Here is a 12,897-nt window from a genome sequence, read left to right on the forward strand (position 1 = left end):
ATATGCATGGTCATAAACTTATGAGTTTAGAAGATCATAGGAATTATTTGCAACTTGCTTGTTAGTTGAATTCTTGATCTTTATGTGTTTTAATGGAATCCATAATTTGTCCTCAAGTTATGGATTACCAAAAGTCACTCTTTTAAAGTCCATTAAAGAAACACATAGGTTACATAAAATGAAAAGTCTCTCATTTTAACAAACCATTTAACTCATAAGTTATGAAAGATGAAAAATTTTGAAAGTAACAAAACTTGCCCTCAAGTTTTGGAACATGTAAAGTCACTTTAAAAACTATAGTTCCAACCTCTAGAATTTTAAAAGTTAAAATTCAACCCTTATACTTTATAATATTATAAGTTAATAATATATATATATATATATATATATATATGTGTGTGTGTGTGTGTGTGTGCGTGTATGTGTGTGTGTATAAGAACAAGTTGTTTTACCGTTAGTAGGCCTCATTCATAAAGTCGGTCTATAAGGGGGGTAAAGGTTGCTGCCTATAAAATTCCAGCTTAATGGGTGTCCATTCTCACCCACCGCTTCCTTGACCGGTGGAGGGTCGTTAGCCGAACGGGTAAGACAAGGACTTTAAATCCTCATTAAAAGTATGATGAATATAAAGTAACTAAATGTTTTTATAAATTCCCAATCTTAGTTAGTTTAGGAAAATGTGAATAAGGTGCTAACCCATGAAATTACACTTTACACTTTGATTAAATTGTTAGTGGAGCGTGTGTGGTTAACCAACACACTAACCTGGACTTAACAAGGTAGGAAAAGGGTGGCTTAAGGTTTACCATAGGTCGATGGTGCGCGTGGGGTTAAGTGGCACATCGATTGAGTGATAAACATTAAGGGTACCAAATAATTTACATGGTTACTTCACACCTTGTTTTGTGATCCTCGGCATCCCAGTCACAAAAACTGATGGGCACACTCGAGATTGAAACATGCCGTTGAAAAGTTCAATGAATCTAAAAGAATCTAGGAGTTTCAGAACCACTTAAAAACCTAATAATTTATTTCGTTTTTCATGGTGGAAATTGGTGAATCATCATTCACCTACCTTCAAATATTTTATAGCTTGGATTACAGCATCCCTCTTCTAAGTTATAAAATATTGTGTTGGTTCGTAGCCTTAATATTACATTTGGGTGTTTTATTAAGGACTATCTTTATATCTAATATAAACTTGTATTTCTTCCTTTTTCAGATGTCTTCCAACAATGTTGCTTCTGGCTCAAAACCTACCAGCTCCTTCTCTCTCATTAACCTTTGTGGGAGAGTCATCTTTGATGGATCCAACTTTATGGATTGGATCAGGGACATCAGGATGGTCACTCGATATGAGGACAATGAATATGTCCTCGACAAGGAGCTTAAGGAGCTTGAGTCTTCTGCTACTCCTGAGGAGATCGCTGAATACCAGGCACATGAGAGAGATGCTACCAAAGTGGCATGTATCATGTTGGCCACAATGATAACTGAGCTCCAAAAGTCCTATAAGGACTACTACCCTTCTGAGATGCACCAGGACTGGATGGACCGCTACCATTAGAGTGCTCGTCAAGAGTGGTATGAAATCATCTCCTCCATGATAACAACCTGAATGAAGGATGGTGAACCCATCATGGGCTACATGCAGAAAATGCAAAGGTATGTGGACCGTTTGTTGAAGCTAAATGTGAACTTCCCTGAGGAGTTGGCAATTGACATCATTTTGCACTCCTTACCTTCGTGTTATGATCAATTCCGTATGACATACCGCATGAAGAAGGAGGAAGTTACAATTAGCAAACTTCAAGGACTTTTGAAGACCGTGGAAAGTGGTCTTAAAGGTATGTCGGCTGTTACCACTCTTACTCCTACCGCGGCCCCTATCTTGGCAATCGAGAAAGGTAAAGGAAAAAAAAGAGGAGGATCCCTTCGAAGGGTACCAAGGGAAAGTCCCTTGATGGCTCCTCTTCAAATGGAACCAAGAAAGGTTTTGTCGCTCCTTTTGCCAACCTTAAAGTGGCTAAATGCTTCTATTTCCATGAAAAGTCGCGCTGGAAGCGAAACTGCCCGAAGTACCTGCAAGATGTTAAGGATGGGAAAGTAAAACCCAACCATGCAGGTATTTACACTATATTTTCTAATAACTCACCCCATTCTAATTCTTGGGTCCTTGATACAGGTTGTGGTATTCACATATGTACTGATTTGCAGGGACTAAGAAGAAGTGAGAATGTGGAGCATAGGAAGATAAACTTGATCACGGTGAATAGGAAAGCTTCACCTGTCACCAAGATTGGAGTTTATTCTTTGTTGCTAAGTAGTGGGTTAGTGTTAGATTTGAACAAGTGTTTTTACTCGTCTGAAATGGCGAGAAATATTATTTCCTTTCATGGTTTGTACAAACAAGAGTTTCTCTTTCAATTTGATAATGCATGTGGTGGTATTAATGCTTTCTTTAATAATGTTCTTTATTTTAAAGCATTACCTTATGATGGTGTGTATGAAACTATGTTGGTTGTTGATAACCTAGGAAATAATGTATTGTGTATCGATTCTTCCACTAGCGTGGATAAAGCATCATTATGGCATTGTCCTCTTGGACATGTAAGCAAGAAACGCATAGTCCAACTCCAAAAGCATGGAGTATTGGAGTCATTTGACCTGAAGTCAGATGCTAGTTGTGAATCTTGTTTGCTTGGGAAAATGACAAAGTCACCCTTCATTGGCACTTGTGAAAGGAGTGAGGGTTTTTTGGATCTCATACATACTGATGTGTGTGGACCCTTCAGAACTACCATAAAGTGATGCTAACCGCTAATATGTGACTTTTACTGATGATTTTAGTAGATATGGATATGTCTACTTAATCAAGCATAAGATAGAGACCTTTGAAAGATTCAAAGAGTTTAAATAGGAAGTGCATAATCATTTGGGCAGGAACATTAAGATGCTTCGATCCGATCGAGGTGGTGAGTATCTTAGTACAAAGTTCTTTGACTATCTTAAGGAATGTGGGATTATCTCACAATTGGCACCTCCCAGGACACCACAACTTAATGGTGTGGCTGATAGGCGCAATCAAACCTTGTTGGATATGGTTCATTCCATGATGAGTCACGCTTCACTACCAATCTCTTTCTGGGGGTATGCCTTAAAGATTGTCGCCCATATCCTTAATCTAGTCCCTACAAAGAAGGTTGCCAAAACACCTCATGAGATGTGGATCGGAAAAGTTCCCAATCTGGACCACATCAATATTTGGGGTTGCGAGGCTTTCGTGAGGTGCGGGACTCATGATAAACTCGAACCTCAAAGTGAGAGGTGTATTTTCATTGACTACCCACAGAGATCCTTCAGTTACCTCTTCTATAAACCTAATGATAATGTGGTCTTTGTAGAAAGGAGAGGAGTCTTTCACGAGAGAGAAATCATGAGCCAAGGAAACAGTGGGAGGCAAATTGACCTTGAAGAAATTCTAGAGTCAAGTGGTGAAGGAACCTCAAACCCTAGAAATCAACCTGAGGAGGAAACTCATGTTGATCCGACAGAATAGTCTGTACCTCTGAGGCGTTCCACAAGAGTTAGGAATGCACCTGAGCATTACTATGGTTTCCATATTACTATAGAATGTGATACACTTATTAGTGATAGCACACTGGTGAGTTTGGATGAGCCTAAAAGCTACACGGAAGCCATGGCAGGCCCTGAGGTTGCTAAATGGAAAGAGGCTATGGACAACAAGATACAATCCATGTATGACAATCAAGTTTGGAACTTGGTTAACAATGTACCAGGTCGTAAGACAGTTGGGTGCAAATGGATCTTCAAGAAGAAGATCGACATGGATGGTAATGTACACACTTATAAGGCGCGACTGGTTGCAAAGGGCTTTTCTCAAACTCCGGAAGTTGATTATGATGAGACCTTTTCACCAGTAGCGAAGATTAAGTCTATTAGGGTTATGTTAGCCATTGCTGCATTTCATGATTATGAAATATGGCAAATGTATGATAAAACCGCTTTCCTAAATGGAAAGTTAGCTGAGGATATTTACATGAGTCAGCCAGAGGGTTTTGTCAGTACATAGTACCCTCACAGAGTGTGTAAGCTTGAGAAACCCATCTATGGATTAAAGTAAGTAACTCGCAGATGGAATCTTTGTTTATATGAGAAAGTCAAAGAGTTTGGTTTTCGAGAAGTGAAGATGAATCTTGTGTATATGTCAAGGCTAGTGGGAGTATAGTTAGCTTTTTGGTATTGTATGTGGATGACATACTACTCATAGGAAATGACATCCCAACTCTACAGGAAGTGAAGTCCTAGCTTGGGAAGTGTTTCGCTATGAAGGACCTTGGAGAAGCTGCCTATATCCTAGGGATAAGGATTTTGAGAGACAGGAGTAAAAGACTAATTGGTCTTAGTCAGAGTACCTACTTGGATAAGGTGCTGAATAGGTTCAGCATGCAGAATTCCAAGAAAGGAGAGTTACTGATCCAGAGTAACGCCAGATTGAGTAAGATTCAGAGCCCGAGTACAGAGGCTAAGATAGCAGAGATGAGTCGAGTACCGTATGCTTACGTTGTAGGCTCGATCATGTATGTTATGACTTGTACTCGTCCTGATGTGCCCTTTGTGTTGAGCATGGTCAGCAGATATCAGAGGAACCCTGGCAAGGCTCACTAGACTGTGGTAAAGAACATTCTCAACTACCTACGGAGGACTAAGGACTGGGTCCTTACTCTCGGTGGGAGTGATGACTTGAGAGTAATAGGGTATAATCATGCTAGCTTTCAGACTGATAGGGATAATTTATGCTCTCAGTCAGGATGGGTCTTTATCCTAAACGGAAGAACAATTTCTTGGAAAAGTTCCAAGCAGGAGACAGTAGCTAATTCAACTTGCGAATCAAAGTATACAACGACAAGCGAGGCAGCAAAGGAGGCTATATGGCTAAAGAACTTCATTGGAGACCTCGGAGTTGTACCAAGTATAAAGGAGCCTATAGATATTTTCTGTGATAGTGAAAGTGTAGTTGCCTTAGCCAAGGAACCAAGGGATGACGGGAGATCCAGATACATCGATAGAAAATACCATTTCATGGACTCCTCGTGGAAAATAGGGTATCATTGGACGAGAACCCAACAGATCCCCTCACGAAGGGACTGGGTAGGGTTAAACATCTCCAGCATGCGAGGCGCATAGGGCTGAAGCATGATATTAGTTTTAGTAGTTAGATAGCTTTGTAATGTGTAAAGTGTAATTGACATTTGATGATGAATAAAAGTTTTTGTTTATTTATGAGTAAAGTGTTGCTATCTTTTGTTAATCGTTTACTATCGTTTCATTTTGCATGTTTTGACTTCCAAAATAATTATGTTATGGTATTTTATATTATTCAAACTCTCAACAGTCGGTCATATGTTAGAAGTAGATATGAATCAAGACTGTCATGAGTTGGCTTGTAGATGTCTAAGATGTTGGACATAGCAAAGTGTTGCTACAACACTCATGAGTGCTCATAATTTTTGAGTATTGGATTCAACCCATGCTCACTTGTATCACTTCATGGAATTTATCTTGAGTGATTGTGAGACGGCAATATCATATAAGTCTTCATACCTAGACATATGATTTGTTGCCTATGTCTTGGTTATACATTGATTGTACAAAAACGCATAGGTAACTCGATGCTATAAAACGTGCCTTTGTGTATAATTTAACAAGTAGTAGAACAAGCATATGAGTCGAAGTTTATCTGTTCCTTCTTGGATTAGAAGCGATATCTGGACCCCTCGATGATTTTGTTGTGACCTATGTATCGGACCCGGTCAGAACTAAGTTGATGTGTTCAATTAAGTTCTATGTCCAACAAATCAGAAATCGGGAAACAAACTGCTGGAAAATAAGTAAGAAATTGTTCCATGTATTTGTTTGACTGATTTCTAGAACAGAGGATTATATGATCACCTATCTTAAATGGCATATCATCATCATCTCGATTCCGCGAGACCTTAAAAGAGCTATGATTGCTGATCGGTTCCTGAAGTCATTCTTGCAGTTATAGTTATTAGACTTATCCAGGTGGGAGATTGTTGGATTAGGTGTCTAAGTTCATAACTATTTATGGAATGTACTTGACCCGATTAGCATGGTCCATTTGGGTTGCATGGTATTACAACATTTGGATAGACTAAATGAGAGAAACGACACTTAAGGATTATTAATATATTATTAGTTCTAATATGTTAATAATATTATTTAATTAGTATTGATCAAAGAATTAATTTGGAATTAATTAAGTGATCAATAAGAGACTAATTAAATATATGCGGTTGATTGTGTAAATCATCTATTCTTGTATAGTGGGCTAATGATCCATGGTTTGTATGGATTGGGTTAAAACCCATAAGCTGCTCTATGGATAGTCCATGGAGGTTACAAACCCATAGATCATGGAATATGGAAAGCCATGGCAATTAGGATTTACATGGTGTAACCCTACTTGTGCCACAACTATATAAAGACCCTTAGTCAAGAAAAAATCGGCACTACAAGTAAGTAATAGATGGCTAGCTGATTTTTGAGTGTTAGTGAACTTCTCTCAAGGTTATTCCAAGTGTTGTGGTGTTGTGTGAGACATTTGAGGCATCACACTTGAGGTGCTAGGCTCATAAGGTTCTCAAGGAATCCAAGCAACAAGAAAGGTATGTTTTTATTACTAGCTTTATGATTCAAGTTCCAATGCTATGCTAGATAGTTGAAGAACCTTGGAAAATCAAATTTGCATGTATCTTAGTCAAACATAGATCCAAGGTTTCTAGGGTTGCATGTACACCTTAGGAGTGTTAGAATGCTCAAAACCCTTCAAACATAAGACTCATTCTCAATGAAGAAACATTTCAGTCGGGCTTAAGACCCAAAAATACCAAGTCAAACCAACATGCTTATACTTATTCAAGAGGATCCCAAAAAAAATAGGACTTTTAGTTACTTAGACTAGTCTGTAAATACATATGTATTATGCACACTACACATAACTAGACTTATTGCAACATTTGTATATGTATACTTACTTCCATTTCTATAACTTACATGTCAATCAATAGAATTAAACAAGGCAAGTGATTATTATCACCTCCCAAGGTTTTGTTCTAGAGATCCTAACAAGGATAAATGGATTTCCTTGTAAACGAATTATGTAATTTTTTTCCTAATTTAACTCGATAGGTATTTCAACTACAACACCACAACCTCTCGTTCACTTTGGTTTATATTCATTTGATTGATTTTTGAACAAAACATTATTGATACATTTTCGCAAATGCACAACCGACTTGTATATTACAACTTATGTATCTCCGTTTCAATAATAGAAAATATTATCGTCTTAGAATTACTCGTGATTAATCCATGAAGTAAGCTTTAAGTGTGGGTTTATGTAACACCTAGTTTCAAAATGTTTCTAATTTCGGAATAGCGAGCCGTAAATGGATAAAGCAAAGGTTTTAGGCTTTAAGGGAATAGAGTTTAGACCCTATCAGATGTTGATAATGTTGGTTAAGTGATTAAGCCTTCAATTTGTGCTTTGAAGAAAAAGGGTAAAACTACTAGAAAACAGCCCTTTAATGATGCGCAAGCAATGACACACATTGATAGAGGATACGCATTTGTGTGTGCCTTAAAAATTAATGTTAGTTTTCCAAAATTTTAAGTATAGAGGAAACACATTTATGCGTGCCCCAGGAAAGAAAAAAAAGAAATGCGGAGGGCGCCTTTCATAAAATGTGCGTCATGTAAATGTGTCGCTTTATAATTTTTTAATGAAACACGCATTTTAGGCGGGAAATGAAATCGACGAAAATTACCATCGCCTATTGGATCCCAAAAATTAAACCCTCCGCCTCTTCGACTTAGCAAGAAAAGGCCCTAGGGCCTTCATCTTCATCTTCAGCAGTGGGAATACCTAGGTCGATTCTTCATGGTTCAACAACAGATTTGTAAACAACAAACGTATACGATTCTAGATCCCGACCATGATTATGGCGCTTTGCAGCCGGCGACGTGAACATCATTCGTGAACATTTTCCATTTCCTTCTTTCAATATTTCCATATTTTAGTCTTCACAAATCGACAAGGGGCCTCCACATTCAAGTTTTTTCATCTTCAACTCGCTTTGGTGAAGAGAGCGACCGATATAGAAGCAATTGAGAGAGGAAGAAAAAAGGGAAATCTTATCATTTTTGTGTGATTTTGGATATTCCCTAAGACCCGAGTCCCCCCATCCTTCGCAAGACAGTCACAAACATGTCTATAATTCAAAGAAATATTATTGTAAGTTTTTATTCTTATCATTTTTTCTTCTCTTGTTTATGTTCGTTCTATAGGGTTTTTCTCTAAGAATGGATTTCCACAACACTTGGTTAAATGGATGGTTAGGGTTCCGTATTGAGTTTTTGCAGGTACTTAGAATGGATTACGAGATTTTTTTTTCTCTCTCTCTCTCTCTCACTCTTTCTTGTCAATAGAAGACATGAACTTCAATTTTGCTGTAATATTTTCATGATAAACATGAGAGCTTCAAATAAGTTAATTTTTTAGGCAAAATACGTTTGTGATTAAGAAGAGTTACATCTAAAATTTTGGAAAAAAATGAATCAGTTGAGATCAAAGTACTGATGCGACATATCATAAAGAGTACAATGTCCTCTATAAATTTTTCTTATCATAAACTATATAATGGTTGTTTTTCTTAATCTGAATGAGTTGTTGTTGATTCCTCTCATGAAGATGACGAGATAAAATATCTAGTGAGTCTAGCTATGAATTTATTTCTATACAATAAAACAAGGAAGTCAAAGATATACCCTATTGACTCTTTCAAGGAATACAAACTTGATAACCTGAAACTGGTTTATGTAGCTCCTAAGTCACTGTTGGTTTCTTTCTTTCTTCCAGATTGAGGAGACCTACAACTTTTGATAAGGCTATCTCTACATGTGATGACTATAGACAATCAATCTATTGAGTGGCTTGGAAACAATTAGTTTGCTGCTAAGTGGAGGTATGGAAACCGATCATGGGAGCAACAATAATAGGTTGACAAACAAAACAGTTCTTGTCCAGGATAATTCTAAATCTTCTATTCATTTTCATAAATATAAAACTCTAGACTTTATGCATCATTTATTACGAAATTACCCAATTCCCCTTTTCACTTCAATTGGTGTTTGTGGTCGTTACAGCTACTCAATACAAGATTGTGCTTCAATATCCACACTTTGTTATATCTAGTGTTGCTGCTACTTATTTTCCTACTCATTTGATATGGTTTGGTGTATTTTATGAGAAAATAGAGAGTTGTCATTCCACTTTTGAGGTCATACCATGCGATGAACTTCTGAAACGATATAAGTTGCATAAAAATTTAACAATTGTATAAAATCTATAATCCAGTGGCAAGATTACTGCAATTAGAATATGGAATTGTTATATTCTAACCTCAGAAGTCAAAGATTTTGAAAATTTATAAAGGAAATCAAGGGTCTTGGTTCTTTTAGTATTTGAGTCTCCTTCGATGCAGGGTTAAACGAATTATAGATTGGGAAACTAGATAGAAATATTATAGTAGATCTAGGCATTCACTTTTTACACATCTTAATAAATATAAAAGATGGGTTGTTGTGTGAGTGTGTACAACTTGAAACTTTCACAGATTGTCTGAATCAGCACCCGTAGATTATGTTTTCCATAAACCCCTTTGTTTAGATAATGGATATCAATCTTTTGTAAAATATCTTATTTGAATTTCATTTGATTGTTTGTTAGTTTTTTGTATCCAGTTTTTATGTGATTTATCAAGTATCAAGGGAAGTATTCTTTATTTTAGTAGTTCTTTATTCCCCGTGTCTCACATATTCTTTTTTTCAGCTGAAAAATACAGACAAATGGTTGGAGAAACTGGAACATCCCAAAGTGGAAAGTTCACCATTTTCAACTGTTTAGATAGGGGTTCAGGAACATTAGCATGCATAGTAAAAGAAAGTGTGAAACTTTACACATACAACATCAGAACACTTCATGTTGAAGTAACAAGAAACAAAGTAATCGAAGCATCACTAGCAGATGCAATTTCACATGGCATGGAAGCCAAAGCTGCTGCAAAACAAGCCCAAAACAGATGGAGCCAAAGCTGCAAAATGGTAACTCGGAAAGCTAAACGGATCATTGGCCCGATTATTTCTTCCAGGTGGGATTTCTTTGAAGCCATTTATTATGGAGGAACTGTGACTGAAGGGTTTCTTAGGGGTACAGGAACATTGTTTGGGACGTATTTTGTTTGGTATTTAGGGGAAGAAAGGTATGGGCGTTTTGGGTATTTGGTTGGAAGTGAATATTGAAGTTGGATTGGTGGAAGGATTGGGCTTTTGGTTTATGATATTGCTAATGGTGTTCATTTCTTGCTTGGGTTTCATCAATTTGAGGATAATGTTGTATAATACTCATACAGGTTATACACATGACCATATCTTCCTGAATTTTTTGTGTAATTTTTCAAAATTATGTTTGGTGGATTGAGCTGACAGATATTTATTTACTAACTTACACAGGGGAATTGTCCAGCAGTGTCAAGAAAAAGTATAAAGCAATGAAGCACGCTACAAAATGAGAGATATCTCATTGTGCTGATGTCATTTGTTGCACATGCGTTGGTTCCGGAGATCCTTGGTTGGCAATTTTTAGATTCCGTTGTTGGCTTAATTCAGATTCTGGGAAAAAAAGAGTCCTAGGGGTATTTTTGGAATATTTAGTTTTTCTAACTTTTTTGAGTTATTTTAGGAGTCTAAATCTTTTACTATATTTTGGAATGTTTTTGTATCAGGTTGTTCTTGTTGGTGACCATTTTCAGCTCAGTCCGGTTATCATGTGCAAAAAAGCAGCTCGTGTAGGGTTAGTAGGTCTCTCTCTCTCTCTCTCTCTCTCTCTCTCTCTTGACCGATTCCCATTTCTTTCAAAACATTTTGCCAAAAATATGCAATGCATGATATTTGTGAAACTAGGCCTTAGATTCCTTTTTTACCTCTACATTACAGGTTCAGTATCAGATGCATCCATCACAGGATCCATGATTCCTGAGACAGTTCAGCCAATCCTTTTGGAGTTTTTAAGGAGGCTGACTGATAGAGTTGTTGAGGTTCGAATATCTGTTCTTGAACATGTCAAGCTTTCTATGTTATCCAATCCTTTCAGACCATAATCTCCTTAGTTAATTGGTAATTCCTCATTTATTATTATTATTATTATTATTATTATTATTATTATTATTATTATTATTATTATTATTATTATTATTATTGTTGTTGTTGTTGTTGTTGTTGTTGTTGTTGTTGTTATTATTATTATACAATTTCATTATTTAGATACTTACTTGATCTTACCTATTTGCTTATTGCTGCTGAGTCTGCAATGATTTGGCGCACTGGTAAAACAAATTTGATTAGAAGATCTACTTCCCAAACTTCCATGGACATTGACGGTGGAAACATTGGAAGTCCATAAAATATTTCTCTTTCCAAGTGAAAGGGAAGGCTAAGTCTGAGATAGTCCCGTGTACCATTCCCAAAGATTCCATATGTTTCTATTGCCAATAGAAGGGGCATTGGTGGTGAAGCTGCCGTATCTACCTGAAGGATCATAAGAATGGTAAGGTCAAAAAGTTTGACTCAGCTTGAGGTTAGTCCACTATCTAACTCTATTAAGTTCCTATCTTTAGATTCTTAATACATGATGTGACAAGATTACATTTTGATATTTTGTAGAATCAAAGGAAGCTTAAAGGAAAGGCATGCAAAGTCTGATCGCGAAGAGATGGATTTCAATCGAATGGTTCGATGATCGGATTTTTGAGCTACTGCTTAAGAGTTATGATAGATTGCTTAGAAATTTATAATAACATAGTTTTCATTTGTAATTGCATTGCTAGGAAAAGTTTTCCGCAATTATATAAATAATGATTTTTTTTCTTATTTTATATTTCCTTGCAATGACATATGTGAAAAATTGATGTTTGTATTTTTTAGCAATATGGATTTGATTCTTTCGTTTGTAGTAGTGTCTAAATTTACCAAATAAGGTAAGATTCTCATCACCCAAGTTTCAATTGGACAGAAACTTGGGATTATGCAATATGATGAATGAGAGCCTTCATCTTTGGGGAATTAGGACTAATTCGTTGTTCACATACAGAGGTGAGTTAAGTGAAGGACTAGAGGATCGTGTACACTTGGTTGTGCGCTGGTCAGGTCCACCACAAAGAACGATAAGACTATTCATTATGGTTTACTAAAGTTAGTAAATATGGTTATGCTTACAAGATTAAGTATAATTCTGAGTCATTGAAAAGTTTCAATGTAAAGTAGAACGAATAAAATCAAAGTCGGCATAAAGATAAAAGTTTCTCCAATCTGAAAAGATGGGAGAGTACTTGAGTATCGTGTTTTATGATCATCTTAATGATTATGAAAACCATATCACAATTGATCCTCTAAAGTGCACTTATATGTCCAAGAAGAGGAATCGAGGATTATTGAAATGGTTAAATCAAAAGGTGAATCATACTTCGTTCCAAATTCAATTCTTAGATTCATCCTCCAAGATTGTATATTGAGTGACATATCAGCAAATGTAGAGTAAAATGTTTTCTACTCTCATACATTTGAAATTGGTAAGTTGTAATGTTTTGGATAAAACAAAGATCAACTAAGACTGATTGTCAATAGTGTTTGTCTTGATAAGAAATCCAACTAATTCTCGAATATTTGTTTGTCAAGTAATGTTCTTGACAGAGAGAAACTTATATGTCAAGAGGTCAGTGGGAGTCTTAAAGATCTTGA

At 36.4% G+C, this 12,897-nt stretch overlaps 1 pseudogene; it reads left to right on the forward strand.

The window, feature by feature from the left end:
• Window positions 1-8,311: 8,311 nt before the first annotated feature.
• Window positions 8,312-11,261, forward strand: LOC111894011 (uncharacterized; annotated as a pseudogene).
• Window positions 11,262-12,897: the final 1,636 nt, after the last annotated feature.

The sequence above is a fragment of the Lactuca sativa genome, chromosome 7, assembly GCF_002870075.4.
Source record: "Lactuca sativa cultivar Salinas chromosome 7, Lsat_Salinas_v11, whole genome shotgun sequence".
In the NCBI taxonomy this organism is placed as follows: domain Eukaryota; kingdom Viridiplantae; phylum Streptophyta; class Magnoliopsida; order Asterales; family Asteraceae; genus Lactuca; species Lactuca sativa.